Here is a 21064-nt window from a genome sequence, read left to right as displayed (position 1 = left end):
TACCAAGGCTGAGACTTCCAGCCAGGTCCTAGGCTCTCTGCGCATATATATGCAGTCACACCTACAGGCAACATACAACAGAAAGGACATGAATGTATGATGTCCCTGTCCATGGGTGGGGTAGACCTTATCCTACAGTGATGTTGGGTGTAGCTTCCAGACAGTGAAGATCCCTCTCAGTGTCCACAATCCCCAGAGTCAGAAAGCCCCTCTCTCTTACTCCCATTATGCTTTGCTGCTTGAGATATGTTTGTGATGTTTAATTTATATCCCCTGATCATAAAGTGATTGCATCACTAAAAAGGCTGTGAGGTTGATTTATATGATAGTTGCCTGTGTCTGTTAATTAGAGAAATATCATTTGGCTTCCCACAGAAGAAAAACAATAAATTATAGAGGAGGAGGGAGGGCCAGTCATCCCCCAAACCTATGCCAGTTACTCCCCACTGCATCTTATTTATGACCCTAACCATTTTTCCGTTTATACCAACAACCATTGGAAGAAACTATAACTTGGGTTGAGAAGGAAAGAACAGGAGAAGAAAATGGGCAAATAAATATAGAAGTAGCCTCTGTACATATACGGGTGCACATGAGCACTCACACACAAAACCGGAATACAGAGAGACAGGTCAGCTCACTTGGAGTGTTCTTCTCCAGACACCCCCTCCTCACCCACCTCCAACATGAACACTACTGTCTCTAGGGCGGGACTGTCTCCAGAAAAAGCAACAAATAATTTGCAAGAAGAAGGGACTGCTTCTTAGATCAGTGGCCCAATATTTTCTATGTAGGGGACTGTGTGCCTGGACAGGGACTGCCTGTTGGAAAAATCCAACAACTGTTAGTGATCTTGTTTATGCCTGAAGGAGAGCACAAAGAAAGATTTTTTTTTTCCATTCATTCAGTCGTTCACTTATTCAACAAACATTAACAAGTACCTGCTACGTTGCAGGCCTCGTGCTAAGGTTGGGCATACAGCGGGCTGCAGAAATGATCACAGTGCCAGACCTCAGAGAGCTTACTCTCTACTGGGGGAGGTGACATGAATCGGGTGTCAAACAGATCAATATGGTGTTACAACCAAGGCACATGCTATAAAGGAAAAATGCAAGGGGCCATAGAGAGGCTTCCCTAAAGAAATAAAACATTTGAGTTAAATATTAAGGATGAGTTAATTTGGTTAAGATAGAGGGGAAAACATTCCAAAAAGAAGGAACAGCATGTGCAAAAAGGAGGAAGCAGGATGAATCCAAAGGATTGAAAGGTGCCCAGTGTGACCCAGTGTGGTGGCAACAGGAAACGGGGTTGGAGGAGCTGGTGCCAGACCACATGTGGTTCTTAACTTATGGTACAGAAGTGGCTTTTATCCCAAGTCACTGTAAGGCTTTCAACGAGGGCAGGGGGGTGGTATGATCAGATTTGCATTTTGAAAAGGTCACTGTTTTATACCTTGAAAAGACTTGGAGCTTCATGAGATTAAAAGGACTGCCAACTTAGGCTTGGGTAAGCAGTCCCCAGGTGGGGTGAACTGTTCTGAAACGTCACGGCACATGGCTAGGCCAGGGCTTCAACTCTGCAAATGAGAATGAGCCGGTCTTCTTCCCAGCCCCTCATCCCCAAACCACCTATCATACCCATCAACAACATTCATGCACAGAAGTGCTTCTCTTGGAACTGGTGGAAGGTGAAAGTGGAATAGGGAGGAAGACAGGTTGATGGCAGGGATGCCACAGCACCTGTTCCCTGCCCACTCCGATCTTGAATTAGAGTGAGAGAAGTGAGAGCTGGAAGCTGGCCGAGCAGAGGCTGGTGCAACTTTCTCCATCTAATCTTTTTCCTCACAAAAGCCTTCTTTTCACCACTCAAGTGAAGGCAGTCCTCAACAGGTCCCCCCCACCCCCATTTCCATAGTAAGATGATTGAATGGATTTATTCACTACTTTGTTCGTTGTGTCAGACTAGAATGAGAGTAGAAGTCTCCCTTGCGTTCCTCCCTTTATCAGCACAACATAGCATTGTCCTTGCCACATAGTAGGTGCTCAAAAAATATTTATACAATGAGTAGATAGTGGGTGAATTATGACTTGAGCAACATCAGAGGACATTAACTTTCCAAAACCCATGAGAGCAGGCTAAGGAAAAATATGAAGAAGTTAGGGTAAAGAAGACCATCAGTGAAGCATGGCTTTATTCCAGGGTGGCCAGAGAAGCCCTCTCTGATATTTGAGTAGATATGGGAAGGAAGTGAGGAACGGGCCTATAAAGATATTTGGGTAAGAGGCATCCCAGGCAAAAGAAGGGGCAAGTACAAAAGTGACAAAGAACTGCTATAATTCATGAGTGAGTTGGCTCCATTTTTTTCCTGCCTAAGTATCTGGAAGGATGGGATGGTCAGTTCCCAAGCTTAAGACTCTCTGTGCAGACATGAGTAGGACTTCCTCAGGCTTGATCAGTTGGGACATCTTCAAGCAACCTAATGGCTAAGATTTCTGGGAAGGGAAGAGAGCCAGAGACAGAAATAGAAAATGGGAGATGTCAAGTGGAGCTGTTGCTGTCACACGGGCTGTTATCAGAGGGCAGGGGAGGCGCCCCCATTGCAGCACTAGGAGAGGTTCCTGAAAATGTGTAGGCAGGAAGTTAGGGTGCAGCCATGGTAGTCAAGCAATAAATATTTTTGGCAACCACCTGCTAGAAAGTTCCCTTGTCCTGAGGGCTGGGGATTAAGGAGAAAAGGTGAGTTCTGAGACATGGAGATGCCACTCACTCATCGGAATCCTTGAAAATTTCTGAAATGGGGCCTTAGGGACAAAAAAACCACACAGCGAAAGAAAACACACAGCCCACCTTGAGGACAGAGATGGAAGATTCTGTGATTCTGTCCATCCCCAAATGACATATTCTTCAAGCCCCAGACCACATCGCCCAGTACACACCTCCTCACTGTCTGATGGGGTCCCAATGGGCAACTCTCCATCCTTGGAATTCACCCTGTTTCCTCCCCAATTTTGCACATGCTGTTCCTTCTCTCTGGGATGCTCTTCCCTCTGTCTTCATCAAGTCAAGGCATCGTTAGTGTTATATCACATCTTCCAATGCTTCCGTTCTGCTCAGTTTCAAAAACATATAATGCAATTATGTAAAATGACCTGATATAAAAAGCGCTATAAAGAGTCAGAGGAAACTCTTCCAGCTTCGGTACATAATAGGCTAGAGTGTTTTGGGCGTTTTAGCAGTGAGTCCACAATAAGTAGTAATCACCTAAAATATGCAAAGCTCTAGGCACTGAACAGAGTTTGGGGTTCTCATGTGGTTAGGACTTAAACCTTGACTTTCCTGGCTGTAGGATTTGGGATATTGGGGTCCACAGCCCAGTGCTGTCCTGGTTTCTCAGAGAAGGCTCTTCTGTCTGAAGCCCCAGGGCTGTGTTATTTTAATTAAGGCATTGCTGCTGACCCGAGCAAGGGCAAACAGAAGTGTCAGAAAGGGCCCTCTGAGTGTATGTGTGCCCCTGTGGATACAAGCAGCAATACTTACTGAAAACTCTCAGTTTTCCCCTTAATTATGCACCTCTGCCTCTTGGTCTCATTTCGCCACAGATGGATGACCTCAGAAAGGAAGAAACAGGCAACTTTGTAATGCATCTGGACTATTATATCCATTTCTACTTTTCAACCAGATTTTTTATGCTTTTGGACAACAAGAACCATTCTGTCAGAGAGAGGGCTCAACCCAAAATAATTTGCTATTGGCAAATTATTCCTCAGAATGTTGAAAATTCCTCAAAATTCCTCAAAAATGTTGAAAACTCACCTGTCGAGGTGAGGTACATTCTAGTACCTTAGAATGTGACCTTCAAAGAAGCGGTTCAGGTGATGGTGTTAGGATGGGCCTGAGTCTGATCCCGACCGGTGGTGTCTTTAAAAGAGAGAGAGATTAGGACATGGTCGTGGCAGAGGGAAGACCATGTGAGGACACAGGGAAAGGATGGCATCTACAAGCCAGGGAGAAGCCAACCCTGCCATGGAACTTCCAGGCTCTGGAACTGTAAGAAAATGAATTTCTGTCATTTGTGCTACCGAGCATGTGGGGCTGCATTACCGCAGCCCTAGAAAACAACTGCAGCCATCTCCCCTCCCTGTGTAGACATCATAACTCAAGCCTCTGCTACTGAGACCAAAAATATGAAGCTCACCTCACTGCCACCCACCTCCAAGATGCCTGAGGGTGAAGCAGTCTCACAAGCTCTGTCTGCCCATGTGACATGATACTGGAAAAGTCTTAGCATCCTCTGAACTCTCTACAGGGGCTGAACCCCACCTCACCTGTAAGGACCTCTTCTTCCAGAAATACCCTTGATATCATTGCTCTTCTTTCTCCATCTCCTGTGAAAACCCATGAGACACCCTCGGCACAAGTTCTCCACTAGAAACGCACAGAAAATGAACTTGTTAAATTATAATGATCGAACATTCCTAAGCTGCTTCTACTTCCAATCCCCTTACTATCTCAGGAACCCTAGGGACACCTGGGTGGCTCAGTCATTTAAGTGTCCGACTTGATTTGGGCTCAGTCATGATCTTAGGCTTCTGGAATTGAGCCTGTGTCAGGCTCCATGCTCAGTGGTGGGTTTGCTTGAGATTCTCTCTCCCTCACCCTCTAACTCTCTCCCAACTCATGCATGGGCGTGCTCTCTCTCTCTCTCTCAAAAAAATAAATAAATAAATAAATCTAAAAAAAAAATGAATCTCAGGAACCCTAGATGGAAACACACACACACAAACACACACACAATCTAATTGGAGACACAACGGATAAGCAAGTAGACCATGTGGCATGTATTTTGTAACACACAACTAGGTCTTCATATGGCACACTTTGTATTGTCCATTCTTCTATTCCAAAAATTTGTTGTGAATTTCTCAACTTTTAAGCCACTTGTGAACCTTTTACTCCTTTTTCCAACACCTGGTGCTTTACATACATAGGGGGTTAATACTTGCATGGTCACTACTTAAATATCCAAAATACCATATACTATTACGTACGAAGTTGAAGTTTTTTTCTGACTTTTTATAGAGTTTTTCTGTACCGAGTCTTTTTACAAAAATGCATTCTATTGTTTTAAAATTGAACAAAATGGAAACCTTGAAAGTTATGGTAGAGTGTCATTTGGTTGGTTCCCAATCAGTCCCTCCTTCCCGTGCTCACACCTTTGTGGAACTCCTTCCCAGGATGAGTCTGGCTTGGCCATGTGACCAGCTTTGGTTCCTGATAAACAACAAGCATGACACAAGCAGGGCCCTGGTTAGCTCAGGGACCAGCACGGTACAAATATGTGAGCCACAGATGTAATTTCCAATTTTAAGCAGTCACATTGAAAACAAAAGTGAAAGAAACAGATGAAGTTAATTTTAAGAGTGTATCTAGTTTAGCCCAAAAGATTAAAATATTATTCAAAAATATGATCAATAGTGAAAAAAGGTACAAGTGGCATTTTTTCCATTTATTTTTTGATCTAAGTTTTCCAAACTTGGTGTGTATTTTGCACTTAAAGTACATCTAGTTCAGATTAAGTGTACTGAGTGCTCTGTAGGCACACATGGCTACAGGCTCCTGTACTGGGCGGTGTGGGCTTGGACACTGGGACTGTACTTAGTACACTTGCTGTTAGGATGCTCCCTCTGGGAGCCTAGCCTTCATGCTGGGAGAAGACCAGCCCAGGAGGGAAGAGGGCCCATGAGGGAGAAACAAGACACAGCAGGTAGCCCCAGCTGAGCTCCTTGCTGACTGCCAGCATTCCAAACTTGCCATCTGTGGACGTAAGCCATACAAGAAATGGACCCTCCAGCCCCATAGGAGCCATTCCAGCTGAGGCTGCATTGAGCAAAAATGAGGTCTCCCATTTGAACCCTGCCTACGTTACAGAATCCTGAGCAAATACATAGCTGTTGCTGTTTTAAGCCATCAGATTACGTGGTGATTTGTCGAGTTGCACCAGATAACCAAACAGAAGTTATCAAAGATACCAGCTGCTGAAGCATCAGTGACTTTCTTCCGTCCGTTTGGGCATGTGTGCACCACTGCCTCTCTCACAGGCTCGGTTGGAGTCAATAGACGATGCAGAAGATCTAAAAGTCTCAGTCACCATCCGCAAGGACTTTATAGGCTAGTTCAGAAGTCACTGCTCTGCGGGGAAGGCTAGGTTCTGATTTTGCCGCTCCATCGGTGTGCTTGAACTATCATAGTAGATATCGCAGACGAGGGAGCTTAAACAACTGAAGTCTATTTTCTACAAGTTCAGAATCAAGTCCAGTAAATTTGGTTTCTGGTGAGAAATCGTCCCAACTTGCAGACTGGTGCTTTCTCTCCGGGTGCTCCCATGGCCTACCCTCTGTGTGTGCACAGTGAGAGATGTCTGATGTCTCTGTCTTATGACAACACCGGTCCTATCGAATCGGGGCCCCTTCCTTATGACCTTCTCTAATATTAATTACCTCCGTAAAGGTCCATCTCTCAGGGTAGTCACACTGAGGTTGGGGCCTCAACAAATGGAGTCCACAGCTGCCACTAACCTTCCATGTAGCTGTAGCCAATTCAAGGGCGCCTCTCGGAGCAATCTTGTTGCTCTACCTTTTCTCCTGAGTATGATATGAGGAGTAAAGGAGATTACAGACACGGAAGAGAGGAGGGAGAAATCATCAAAATACTCGAAAAACAATGGAGGGCCTTCTTTCCATCTTTGTCAATTCTGGGAAAAAATAAATGATGCTAAAGAAACAGATGACTGGATGAACAAATAGCAAAAAAAAAAAAAAATTAATCAAAACTAATAATGGAGGAGAATAATTATCCTGACACAGGAAAGAACAAAGGAAGGATATTTTGCCCAGACCCGTGGATTTGGGCGGGGCAGGTAACCGAATCAACTATAGTGATGAGGAGAAGATGAGGATGGCTGATGTTCTAGGAGCACTCCCCAGGGTTGCAAGAATGTGCAAAACTGCAAATCTGTTTTAATATATGTATACATGCATATTATTAGTGAAGCAACACAGCAACCCTGTGGGGCAGGCACGATCAGGTTAGTCTCCAGGGAGGGATCAAAAGCTGCCTGAGACATTTCAAGTCAGACGGGAAGTCAGAAGTAGGAAAGGAAAATGTTGAGACCATCTTGAGGCTCCAGTCAGTATCTAAGTGAAAAACCTGGAGCAAAGGGAAAGATAGAGACAGGAAACTGGGGAAGGGTTTCTTATGCTAATGCCTTGCAGAGGAAGAGGAAGATGGTGGAAGAGGAGGAAGTAGTAGTGGGCCTGGCACTACTAGTTGTGGTGGAGGCTGCACCCCTGAGGCCCGCTTCCTGGGCTTGGAGGGGGGCCCTGCTCAGCAGGGCGCTGTGCTTAGTTCATGCTTCACTGTCACCACCTTGAAATTCTTCATGTTTGATCAGGGAGCCCCACATCGTCATTTTGTACCCACAAATTACTAGATAGGGTCCCAGTGCTGCTGTATGCAAGTCTTGTGCACTCAGCTTTTACTCTGCAGGGCCGTGATGATAACTGTGGACATGAACTCATTTCCAGGGACAATGAGTGAGTGAGTGAGTGAGTGAGTGAGTGAATGAGTGAGTGAGTGAGTGTGCTGTGAGCACGGGTGGTGAAGACCCAGAAGGACCCGGGGAGAAGCCTGGGAGACCACGGGGACTGAGAGGCTGTGGAACAAAGAAGGCATAGTCAGGACAGGCTGTGAACACAACACCCAGGGCCCTCTCTTCTCCAGGGAGCTGCCCAGAGGTCACAAAGAGAAAGGCGCCTCCCTGCTTGCCTACAGTGGCAGGTGAGAGGAGGTATCCTTGGGAGCAAACAGCTGGCGACCGATGGCCATATCGCCAACGACAGGGCTCCCTAGATCCTAGACCTTGCACTTGCTCCTGCTAATAAACCTCTTAATTAAACGGACAGAAAATCCGAAGGCCTCATCCATTCATCCATTTGCTTGTTGGCCCAACATTTTACACTCGCAGGGAATGCCAACGAAAGAAGCAAAAAATCCGTAAGCTCAGCCCTTCCTTCAGGAAGCTCTGGGTCGGTGATCGCACATGTGAGACACGCGCGCGGAGTGCAAGGCAAGGAAGGAAAAGTGTGAAGTGCTAGCTAGGATCTCGGAGTTCGCCTGCAGACCCGGAGGCCCTGTGCACGGCCCCGTGGGGCCAGGGACTGGTGAAAGCTTGGGGCCCCTGGACCTCTGCTCCTGGGGATATCTCATAAGTGGCCTGGCCCAGAGCAGCGGGGGTGGGGGTTGGGGGGTGCTGGGGGCCCCTGGGCCCCGCCTCTTGCAGCGCGGGCCCTGCCCCAGGCCCTCGAGGCGCTGGGTGGGGACCTGGGTGAGCCCACAGGTGGGCGCCCCGGGGTGGAGACGAGGTCACCTGCCTCCACAAGGCCTGGAGGCCTGGGCCGGAGCAAGGGAAGCCCCTTGCTGCCCAAGGAAGGGGAAGGACAAAAACCAAAAAAGGACCAGCCAAAACCAAACAGAACCTCGCTCCCCATCCCCCGGGGCGCATTCCTCGAAGCCCGGTAGGTCCGAGACTCCCCGAAAGCGCCGGCCACACGGTCTAGCTCCCCGCGCCCCGGGCTTTGCAAACACTTGCCTTTTCGGAAAAGTTACAGTTTGACACGTGATGTCTAGGCTGCCAAAAATGTACAGTGCGCCGGGCCCCGCCTGCTCCAACATGTTTTATAAACATAACAAGCTGTGGCCGCCACCCCAGATGTTTTCCCAACTTTTTTTTTTTTTCATAATTTAAAATCTGTTCGACCTGATGGTTTTTTTTTTTTTTTTTTTTTTTTTGCTCCGTGCACATTTCAACTGTAAAAAAGGAAACTGAAATATTATTCATGTGGTGCTATGCTGCTACACCTAATTTCTTCTCAAGTTCACACTAAACCGAAATGTCTCTAGGAACCTTAAAAAAGGCAGCAGCCGAGAAAGTGAGGAAATATGTCAAGGACTTGTAAATAAACAGCTGGCTCCCAACATATGGATTTTCTTCTATATTTTTCAGGTGCCACAGTCTCCCATCCGTATCTGCCAGCCCTGCAGCACGCGGCATAATTCAACTGTAATTGATAATGTAAAGGCAGATGGAGAGGACTGTCAGCTCCTCCCTCGGATCTCTGGGGACGCTGCAGAAATCCGAGCAGATGGCCCAATTGCATCTTCTTTATGTGTTGCTGCAAGCTCCTCTGTCTGCAGGATAATGGATCATTACGGCCTGCTGTGTACAAACACCAATATGCTTTTAAATCTGGTTCTCAAGCTTATGAAAAAGCACTATATTTCATATTAATTTGTGAAGCTGCACTTAACAAGGTCCACTGTTGTTAATTTACGATTTGGAAGCCGGGGGAGGAGGGGGGGTGCTGGGAGGGAGACAGTCACATGGAGAGCTCACCCCTCCCAATTCCCTCCCTCCCCCCTTCTGGCTCCCTCTCTTTGCCCTCCCCCTGGCCCTGCCTCCCCGCCAGCCCGCAGTGGTCAGCTGAAGGGGGAACACAATATCCAGATCCGCTGCTCTGATCTTTAATTGATGAATTGGATTCCAGCAGTAGAAGGTTTGCTGAACATGCCATTGTAGGAGAGGTTGGGTTTTAATTTCCCATTGAGGGCGTGGACAGAAAATCCTCACCATGGAGGATGAGGGAGAAAATCTCCAAACTGTTCTATTCACACCACCTCTTGCCTCCTTCTTCTTGCCTGTCCAATGAGAAGAAAAAAAAAAAGTAAAAGGAATAGGGATGTTCCTCACAGTGCTCTCTGGGGAAGGGCCCAGGGCAAAATGACAAAATCAGAGCAGTTTTCAATGGTACACATGTGTCCATTTTTGAAGACATTCTTCCCCTTTGTCACTTCTTAGTTGGCAAATAGTTTTGATCCCTGACTGTGTGCAAAATATCCTGGATCCAGAGGAGACCAAGGAAAATACAAACCACCCCTAGCTCTAGCAGGTCATGGTTCTAGATATCTCCATTGAAAACATGAGAATATGATCGAGGTGTCGAGTTAGTCCCAGTCTCAGATAAGAACCTGGAAGTGGAACGTGTCAGTCCTGCTCGGGGCCTAAGAAATAAGTAAGACTTGACCAGGTGTGGGGCGCCTCGGTGGCTCCGTCAGTTAAGTGTCCGACTCTTGGTTTCAGCTCAGGCCATGAGATCAAGCCCCAGTCAGGCTCTGTGCTCAGTGTGGAGTCTGCTTGAGATTCTCTCCTTTTCCCTCTCTCCCTCCTCCTTGGCCCCAAATCCCACTAACACATGCCCTCTCTCTCACTTGCTCTAAAGTAAATAAATCTTTAAAAAAAAAAAAAAGAAAAAGAAAAAGAACAAGTGACAGAATGTGCAGATGTTGGGGACTTGTAGGTTTTTATACAGTGGGGTGGAGAGCCTTAGAGGAATTTTGAACTGGAAAGTGGAAGAATTACATTTCTGCATCCTGGCTCAGGGCCTCCCTTGTTCTTTGTTCCATTCCAAAAGAGTCTTACAGCCAGCTGCACATGTGTTCTTTTCCTGAGATGTTAGAAAGTAATGGCTTAAGGAAAGGGTTACAGCTCAAATGCCCATGAGGATCCAGCAGGTAGCAAAGCTGTGGGCAGCTGGCCAGCTGTGCAGCACAGGGGATGCGTAGAAGGTTAGGGAGTGGAGAGGCATCCTGTATAGACCAAAAGAAATGCTTCTGCTGCCTAGGGAGAGCAGGGGGCCTCCAGTCTGTATTCTTGCCTTTGGATGTTAAAACCAGTACATCACATTCATTGCTCCCTTTATTTGTCACGCGTCACCCCACAGCCCCCCAAAGACCACACAACGGTGTGGAATTTCTGTGGAAGAGCCATGGGCTTGGCTTGCATGGCTCTCCATCGATTGGCAACGGTGGACAACAGATAAGATGTCATTCTCTGATCCTCATCTATGCCAATATTGATCTTCCCCTAGATATCAGACCCCAGCCGATGCTCGTGCCTTGTTTGAATCCCACAATTTAAAACAATATTTTCCATGATAACAACAGCTGACAAAAATTTAAAATTGGGAGATGTCACCTATAAGACCAGTTTCCTAGCCTCTTGTAAAAATTTTATGGAGACCTGACAAGCCCGGGCTGCACCGTCACCGAGAGCTGAGCACCCCCAAGGCCCAGCCCAATTCCTGCGGCCCAAATCCATCAGGTAGAGAAGCTTGTCCACTCACAAGAAATGATCCTCAAGCTCATCTTCTTTCCAGGTAGAAGTATGACGCCCTGAAGCACAAGGCAGCTTTAAGCTCACAAGGCAAAGCCTTGCTCGTTGGCCTTCAGATGGTAAATAATACATCGTTACTCCCACAGACAAATAAATGAAAAATGATAGAAAACAAAGCCACACATGGCAGCTCCTAAATGTGTTTTTTCTTACTCACATGAATTAATTACGTAGTGATCATAAGTGAGCCACGATGTTCATTACCTCATTTGTTAACTTTTTTTTTTTTTGGTGAAAATATAAAATAGTTCATGGTTTATCATCAAACAAGCTTGATCTGTGATTGCATGCAATTGTCTGGAGCCAAGGGACTGTGTTACAGCTCCCAGAATTATAGCACTAGAAAAAGACCATGAGGGCAGTCTCTTCAGATGAACAGGACAACACAGATGGGAAGTTTTAATAGGTGAGAATCCCAAACCTTCCTCTCTAATCTTTTCATCAAAGCTTTAGAATTCTTTCTCTTCCTCTCCTTGTTCCTCTCTCCCTGTTTCTTTCTTTTTAAACAGATAGTGAAGGGGGGACAACCTTGTCTTGTTCCTAATCTTAGCTGAAAGCTTTGAGTTTCTCACCACGACGTATGTTATTAGCTGTAGGTCTGGGGAGAGATTCTTTATTAAGTTGAGGAAATGCCCTTCTATTAGGGCTTTTAGTTTCATGTCTTTGTTTTCATTTAAAAAAAATGTTATAATTTAAAGCAGTTTTACATTCCCAGCAAAACTGAAAGGGAGGTACAGAGATGTCTCCTATACCTCCTGCCTCCACGTATACACAGCCTCCCCCAGATGAACATCCCCCACTGGAGCTGATGAACCTACAGTGACTCATCAGAATAAGCCAAGTCTATAGTTGACATTAGGATTTACTCTTGGTGCTGGATATTCTATGTGTTTGGACAAATGTGTAAGGACATGTATCCACCATTGCAGCGTCACAGAATAGTTTCATTGCCCTAGAAATCCTCTGTGCTCTGCTTATTCATTGATTCCTCCCCTCCTACTCTGGCAACCACTGATCCTTTTACTATCTACATAAGCTTTGCCTTTTTCTCAGAATATCGTATAGTTGGAATCATATCATATATAGACTTTTTAGATTGGCTTCCTTCACTTAGTAATAGGTATTTATGGATCAGCCATGTCTTTTCATGGCTTGATCACCCATTTCTTTTAAGCATTGAATAATATTGCAATGTTTGGGTGGACCACTGTTTATCTACTCACCTACTGCTTCCAAGTTTTGGCAATTATGAATCAAGCTGCTATAAACATCTGTGTGGACATAAGTTTTTAACTCCTTGGGTAAATAGCAAGGAGCAAGATTGCTGGATCACATGGTAAGAGTATGGTTAGGTTTGTAAGAAACCACTCAGTGTCTTCTGAAGTAGCTGTACCATTTTATACTCCAACCAGCTACGAATGAGAGTTCCTGTTGCTCCACATCCTTGCCACCATTTGGTGTTGTCAATCTTCTGGATTTTGGCCATTTTAATAGCTGGGTCAACATTAAAATTTCTCTTGTCTTATTAATAGCCTTTTGTAATAGGCAAAAATGCAATTTCATGTGTACATGTTGGTACAACTCCTTGCTCCTTTGTTTTTTTTGTTTTGTTTTGTTTTGTTTTGTTTTTTTATGATAGTCACAGAGAGAGAGAGGCAGAGACACAGGCAGAGGGAGAAGCAGGCTCCATGCACCTGGAGCCCGATGTGGGATTCGATCCCGGGTCTCCAGGATCGTGCCCTGGGCCAAAGGCAGGCGCCAAACCACTGCGCCACCCAGGGATCCCTCCTTGCTCCTTTGACATATGGTGATGCTGATTTACAGCAACTCTTTTACCTCATTTTCCACATTTGTGTAAAAAGAGAGCTAGAGCTGATTCATCGCCCATTTTATGCCCAAAGCACTTTATTAACCTCTTTAGGTCTCAAAATTTATTCACTCATCCATTAATTCATTCAACTCACATGTATCAAATGCCCACTATGAGCCAGATGCCTTCCTCCTCAAAAATTTTTTAATGATGAACTGAATTTATCTGGTTTAAATACATTTTCATTGGTAAGCAGATATTTCATTCACTTCCTTCTCTGTTTTCTCCATTCTAGCTTTGAAAGATAAGAGACCATGTGTAGGTCCATCTCAAGAAAATGAGGAAGAGAAGTGGGTATAACGGGGGCTTGGGAAGACCCTTGGAAGCATATTCTGAAAGCAGATTTGGCAAACTCCCTGTGGTGTCTACTCACAGAATTATGAGGGGAAACCCAATTGGTAATCAAACCACTACATCACAAAAATTAGCTTGTTTGCCTGTCTTGTACAGTGATCCTATATGATCTTTAAAGGTCACATGGCAATATACAATATACAATATACTCAGAAGAACCTGAATTCAAATCTTGGGTCTGTACTTACTTGCTCTGTGACCTTGGGTTGTTTATTCAATCTCTGGATCTCCAAGAGAGTTGTAGAGTTGCAGAGTGGTTTATGAAGAAACAAAATAAGGCTAAAAACACAGATCACATACCTGGCATATAGCAAGTGTCATCTGTGATCATTCCCATGTCCCCAGGAATCAAATCTCATTTGTCTGTGGTCCCCAATATACACAGTGCTCTAAGAATATGTTTTGAACTAAAAGGATTTTTGCCTTGCCTAATCCATCATTTGGGTAGATTTCTTTTCAATGGGAATTAAAGATGCCAGTGTTTGCTTTTATATTCCCTAAGTGTCTCTAGTGCCTCTTCCCAAACATCAAAATCATGGCCAATGCTTGCTCTTGAAATGCAAGGATTTCTAAGCTAGAAAATCCAAACAAAGCCACAAAAGATCTGGGCTTTGTGGTTGCATTGGGGGGGGGGGGGGGGGGGCGGGAGGTGTCTCAGTTTAAGAGAAAAGACAAAAATCCTAAATTACAGCATTGATTGGCAAATATGGGACGATTTCATGGTTCTTTAGCTGGAGATTTTCTGGGGGCTGAGAGAGAAGACAGATCTTTACCCTGAGCTGGTCATGAAGTCTTGGCAACCTTCCCTCTGGAGGCATCCTCTGTACCATGTGGGTTTGAAGGCTTACAATGATACTGAACAAGACATTTTGAAATGCTTTGTGAAAATTAGTGCACATTTATTAAGAGTTTGGAAGGATCTTTTCAAGATTGTAGTGGGATCAGGCCCAGAAGAATATGTGCATGGGTGAGAAGTATCTCACTTCCTTCTAAAACTGTCCCTCATTTTCCCTATCCATCAAATGGGATGTCATTGTCCCATATCATCCCTAGAACATTTTGAAGATAAATTGAAACCCATGAATGAAATAGAGCTCTAAAACACATGCATGAAATATCTCTATTATAGGTGAGGCAATAGGGCAGTGTTTCAAAAAACACGGGCGTTAGGGTGGAGAGATTAGGTCCCAAGCCATTTGTGAATCTCAAGTTCTTATCTGGAAAATGTAGACCTTATAGGGGAACACCAGGACAAAGTGAGATGTGTTGGCAAAGTGCTTAGCATCATGCCTGGCAAGTGATACGTGAAGAATAAGATTAATAGAATAATAATAACATTAACATATATCAAACATTTTTCACACTCCAGATATGGCATCAGATACTTTGCCTGCCTTATCCCATTTACTCCTCATACCTACCCTGAGATTTGCATTGTTACTACCTCCACTCCATAGCATAGGACACTGAAGCCTAGAAAAATGAAATAACTTGCCCAGATTCAAACCAAGTGGGCTGATCACAGCATCAAGCTTAGAAGAAAGATGCTACAGTGAGAGACATCATTTCCCATCATCAGTGTTAGAGCCCAACCCTGTGCCTACACATATTCCCTTTACAAATCTACAATGGAGCCAATCCCCCCAATATTGCTCTGATGGTCCTGATGATGGGGGTCCCCCTACTTAAGCCTGCCCGTCCAGCAGCAAGGCTGGATAGCCCTAACTTTCTTTAAGTGATTTGAGGGGGATTGTGCCCTTCAAGATGGTCAGGAACAGGGGATCCCTGGGTGGCGCAGCGGTTTGGCGCCTGCCTTTGGCCCAGGGCGCGATCCTGGAGACCCAGGATCGAATCCCACGTCAGGCTCCCGGTGCATGGAGCCTGCTTCTCCCTCTGCCTGTGTCTCTGCCTCTCTCTCTCTCTCTCTGTGTGACTATCATAAATAAATAAAATTAAAAAAAAAAAAAAAAAAGATGGTCAGGAACAAGGAAAAACCCAGGCATAGTCATGGATCGGAGGAGACTAAGGAAAAATAACAATGAAATGCAATGACTGGATCCTGGAAGAGGAAAAGGAACACTGGGGAAAGGCTGATGAGATTCACATAAGGCCTGCCATTGACTTAATAGTATTGGCCCAGCGTTAATTTCCTGGTTTTGATAGTTCACTGTGATCGTGTAAGATGTTAACATTAAGGGAAGCTGGGTGAGGGCTAGATGGAAACTCTCTCCTTTTACAACTCCTCTATAAATCTAAAATTAGTTCAAAGTAAAAACTTACAAAGAAAATGCCCAGGAAACAAAGCAAATTGGAGCAAATACTGAAAAAAGAGAAAAGAGGAAGGTTTTTCTCTAGAAGGAGAGGAAACCACATCAGCGAGTCCCTGGGGTTTGCTCTCCACCGAACTCACAGCAGCAGGCAATAGAGAAAACAGCAAGCCAGACTGTGGGCGCCCTCCTGGCCTGGAGATGCAAACATTCCGACATCAGAAGTTTCTCTTTGTCCCTGGCCTCTACCTGCACGAGGCCTGGCCTCTCCTTCCCAACCCATGACTCCACCACCTCCAGCCTCAGGAAACCCGAGAAGCAGGAAGAACACAGAGCTGGTTACAAAGCCCTCCTCACCACTGCAGACAAGTTCAGACTGCGTTCAGGAGCTAACACAACCCCAAAAGAACTGACAGCTGTAGCTACCATGAGAGCAAGGCCGTATCTTCGTCATCTTGGGGTTCAGCACAATACCTCACAGCACCCCATAAAATTCCATGAATGAATATGTGTGTGTGTGGGGGGGAGGGTGGTTATTAATTCACCATTAACTAGTCCTCTGGACCTAACAAATACCACGTTTAAATGAACTTTGAAAAGAGCTTCAGAATAAAGCACCATAGATTACATGCGTAAGAGACACTTTATACTGAATTTAAAATAACATCTGAAATTTGCTGTGAAGTTGGCATCTGTGTGGCATTTTAGGAATTAAGTCCTTTTGCCATATGCCGGACCTATACATTCCGATGCATTGAAAGAGACAGCCCTACCTAGAGTCTCTGAGTCACCCCCTTCAAATAAAACTAGGGAGCAAGTATTTGTTTATTCTTCAACTTTCCCCTTTAGGTCCCGTCCTTTTGAAACTCAGAGCAAATGCTATCACTTCCCTGCTCAGATCTCCCCCTTCCCATACTGTATATTTCTTTGCTGTTGTTTAGCTTGATCCCCTGGCTGCAAATTCCCTGAGAACAGGGTCATGTGGTTTCCTTTGTTCACTGTCAGATGCCCAAGAGTCCAGGGCTGTTTCTTGCACCAAATAGGTGCATGATAAACGTTGATAGGATTGTTTTTCATTTCTAAGCAGCTGCTAACAGTTCATAAGGTCCTATTGCAAATTTGACCTGTGCCCCCAGCAACCTGGTGAGGTGATCGGACACCAAGACACTGAGAGGTTGGGTCAAAGTCACACAGCCAACAGGGAGGAGGGAGCCTTCACTCCAGGGCAGAGCTTTGGACACCCTCCCCTCCCCCCGCACCCCAACACCCCGGCTGCTGCTGGCCCCCTCAGACAGCATCAGGTAAGGCCAGCATAACCAAGCCCTGCTCAATTTCCAGCTTGCCCTGCCAGACACCTAGTTAGGTGGCTGCTAATCACAGCCAGACTCCAGAGCCCCTCTCTCCTCCTCACTGTGTGCCAAGATGTGTCTTCAAGGTACGAACGAGCTAAGCTGGTTTCTTCTCCCCCACCTTGTAGAAAAGCATCTTGCTTCCTTTTCACATGCTTTCCGGCATCAGCATTATTTCAGTGAGTGCATTGTGACAATCCTGGGACACTGCATATCATATTGTCTCGTCTCCCTGGAGAAGAATGCCCTCTATTCTTAACTTGGCCTCATTCTTGTCGTTCCCGGGCTCAATGGCATTTATTAAGGCAATTTATCACAGATGAATAGGTATCTAAGCAATGAGTCTAATAGGCAGGGACTCACTTTTTTTAAGTCAACAGATTTACTGGTCATATCCTTAATGGGTACTGACCCAGCCCCTTCTGAATAGTAGGTCGGGACACTTCTTGAAGACTTCAGAGATTAGAAGAAAAGTCAGAAGCACCCCTGACTAAAAGAAAAATTCCAGGATTAGAGGGATATGTCCATCCTACCCCTGCCACCTTTGACCTGTCTCCTCTGATGAAGGGGCAGTGCTGGAGCCTAGTGGAATGAGAAGGTATCAACAGGTCTTCTTAACCAGCTATCACTGGGGGAAGCAGCAGAAGTTGGGAGTCCAATTATGCACCCAGTCTTAGTTTTTAAATTAGCACCAACCTGTAAGCTTCTATCATTATGGAGGTGCAAGGTCATTCTCCATGCATGGTTTCATTACTCAAAGCTCCCATTCAGATGCCACTGTCTTCCATTCATAGGTGGGGAAACAGATGTGGAGAGATAAAATGGCTCACCCACATATGAAGAAGAAAGCCTTGGGTTTGTATGCCCTTCTTCGAGTTTCTTAGTCTGTTTGGGCTGCTATAACAAAATACCACACAGATGGAGTAGCTTATAAATAAAATAAAATAATTTCTTCCACTTCTGGAGGCTGTATATTTGAGATCTAAGTGCCAATGTGGACCAGCATGATTGCATTCTGGCAAGCAACTCCTTTCTGGTTCACGGACAGCACCTTCTCACTGTGGGGCTACAAAGTTCTGTGGTCCAAAGGGGTACAGTGAAGAAGGAGAGAGCACGTGGACTCAACTCTTATATAAGGGCACTGACTCCATTCATGAACGCTCCACTCTCATGACCTAATCACCTTGCAAAGGCCCCACCTAATAATACCATCACCTTTGGAGGTTATGATTGTGACCTACGATTTTTAGGGGGACACAAACATTCAAACAACAGCAGGGAGCATGAACTCTGGAAGCAGACTGCTCAAATTTGTATCCTGAGTGCTAGGCTCGTAGCCCTGTGGCCAGTCCTGATATTTAACACCTCCATACCTCAGTCTCATCATCTGTGAAATGGGGAGAGTAGTAGTACCTGGCTCAAATAAAGCAGAACATATGAAGAGCTCAGTATAGAACCTGGATCACAGAAGCAGTTTGTGAATGCTGGGTTTCTACTCCTATGGTTGTCAGTGCTATCTTGTCTGGGTAACTGGCCCTGAGTAAATGGAACTGTAGACTTATGGGTCTCGATGAGTCTGTACAAGATGGTCACTTGCTGTCAGCCAGTTGAGAGTATATATTTATTCTTATCTTGTTTATGATAAAATAAGCTTAGGGTTTTGCTCTGTGGTGGTTTCTCCATAACTTTTGTGGGACAACCTTATAGCTGAGCTCCTCTTCTGATAACGGTACGTGATAGGTGAGAAACTAGAGTCTCTAAATCTTAAAACACAACTTTTTTCATGGAACGTCTTTCACAGAAAAGCAAAATAATTCCGTTATGATAGAGAGGAGTAAAATCAAGCATTTACTATTATCTAAATCCACCTACATGTGATCTCTCTTTAGATAATTCAAATACACCATACAAGTACATACATACAAGTACATTTGTCATGTTTCTCTATTATATCCTATAGGTTGCATATAGTCAGCATGCATTTTGCAGTGACACATCCACATTGTACACATCCAGAGTTACAGCATAATACCTAGATTTCTGTGCTTCCTCACTGGACAATTGACAACAGTGGCAAGGATAACCGACCATTCAAAATTTAATCAGTATTTTGCCCATCCTCCTAACCTCTATATAAGATGCAACACTCCTGTATCTCACTGTTTTTGAAGTGCCTTTCTGCTCAGGAGTTCAAAGTCTGCCTTCAGCTCAGGTCATGATCCCAGGGTCCTGGGATTGAGCCCCACAGCCGGTCCCTGCTCAGTGGGGAGACTGCTTCTCCCTCTCCAACACTCCCTCTGCTTGCTCTCTCTCTCTCTTTCTCTCTCTCTCTCTCTCTCAATCTGTCTCTCAAATACATAAATAAAATCTATTTTTTGAAAAGCCATTGCTTCTGAAGGTCAAAGTGATGTCGGATGGTTGAGAGCCAGTCATCTTATTTCACAGATGGAATAACAGGCCTAGAGCAAAGTCCCTCTCTCTTCCATCCATGATGCTGTGGTGGGTTAGTAAAAAACCAAGAGAATGCCTAGGTGAGCTGACATGGGAAAACAGCCAGTGGCTCCAACACTAACAAACAGGACATGCTGGCTGTTTATTTTCTAATGTAAATTCTAGAAGGGAACAGGGGAAGAAAGGGGCTGAGAGAGAACAAATGGGATGGAATGAGAATCAGATTCAAGATAAACTGTTAATGGTTAATAGGGTCAGCCACCCACACGGCAGCCAGGCCTGAGATTTTCCAGCCTTACTCCCTGCCCGGCCTTTGCCAGAGACCACATGTGTGTTAGTCCACAGTAAGCGGAATCAGTTCCCTGTGCTGCTGAAAGGCAGGAGAAGTCCACTCTACAAATTGCCTGCCTTCAAATGGAATACTCCAGAGCAAGGGGGAGACTCTGTCTCAAGGGAGATGATAATTGCAACAACAAGCAATCATATTCATCTGCCCTCTCATCAGTGTTGCCAACAGGTATTGAGGGATTATGTGAATCTTATGTAAAGAGTTTGAGAATTACGTCTCATTGAACGTTCATGACTATCTCCGAGATAAACATGGGAGTTAGCCTCATTTCAGAGATGAGGAACCTGAGAACCCAAGGGGCTGAGATCCTCCCCAGCTACGGGGAGAAAGAGCTGGGCTTGCAGCACATTAGCTCCAAAGCACGGTCATATCCTATGCCAACATTTTTTAGAATGTTTAATAACACTTTTCTTTTTCTTTTTTTTTTAATTTTTATTTATTTATGATAGTCACAGAGAGAGAGAGAGAGAGAGAGAGAGAGAGAGGCAGAGACACAGGCAGAGGGAGAAGCAGGCTCCATGCACCGGGAGCCCGAAGTGGGATTCGATCCCGGGTCTCCAGGATCGCGCCCTGGGCCAAAGGCAGGCGCTAAACCGCTGCGCCACCCAGGGATCCCTAAGAACACTTTTCAATTCAATTGGATCTTTATCTATGGTGCCTGTGCCTCACAGGCTACAAATCTCTCCCGGGTGTGAGCATTCCCGTGTCACAGATAGGACAAAAGAAGGCTCAGATCAGTAAGTAGAAGAATAGGTCCAAAGGGGTACAGTGAAGGAGGAGAGAGCACATGGGCTCAACTCTGAGGCCCACGCTATGCCCTCCCCAAAACATGCCCACCTAGAAAGGCAGGAAGGAAAGCATTGGGGTGTAAAGATGTCACAGCCTGGGATTCTTCAGGGTAATGTCCATCTTATACGGAGTGGTCCCACCCCTGGGCAGGAGGAAACACAGAGAGGGGGGAAGGAGAGGAAAAGATCAGTAGGAAGGTGCACCTGGCCCCAGATTCTCTGCCCAGGCCTGGCGCCCAACAAGCACCTCCACAGCCACAGAGCTCCCTGCTTGGACAGCCTTAAGACAGTGCATCCTCACATTCTCTGATCCCAGGGCCTGCCCCCAAGTTAATATGAAACCAGCTCG

At 45.4% G+C, this 21064-nt stretch overlaps 1 protein-coding gene across 2 annotated transcripts in view; it reads right to left on the bottom strand.

Annotated features, from left to right (window-relative positions):
• Positions 1-2313: 2313 nt before the first annotated feature.
• The window catches only part of LOC144314396 (uncharacterized), a 128679-nt gene continuing 109928 nt past the window's right edge, over positions 2314-21064 (bottom strand). The window contains exons 5-9 of one of the 2 annotated variants that reach the window (XM_077898452.1): positions 4326-4425; positions 3814-3918; positions 3538-3608; positions 2937-3106; positions 2314-2492 (exon numbers count right to left, since the gene is read on the bottom strand). The gene's annotated coding sequence lies outside the window, so the exon portion shown is untranslated. Of the gene's footprint in view, positions 3107-3537; positions 3609-3813; positions 3919-4325; positions 4426-21064 lie in introns of both variants that reach the window. The other variant, XM_077898449.1, reaches the window with a different exon arrangement.

Source organism: Canis aureus, chromosome 5, assembly GCF_053574225.1.
Source record: "Canis aureus isolate CA01 chromosome 5, VMU_Caureus_v.1.0, whole genome shotgun sequence".
In the NCBI taxonomy this organism is placed as follows: Eukaryota; Metazoa; Chordata; class Mammalia; order Carnivora; family Canidae; genus Canis; species Canis aureus.
Note: the sequence above shows the minus strand (reverse complement) of the source record. Positions and strands in the feature narration are given on the sequence as shown.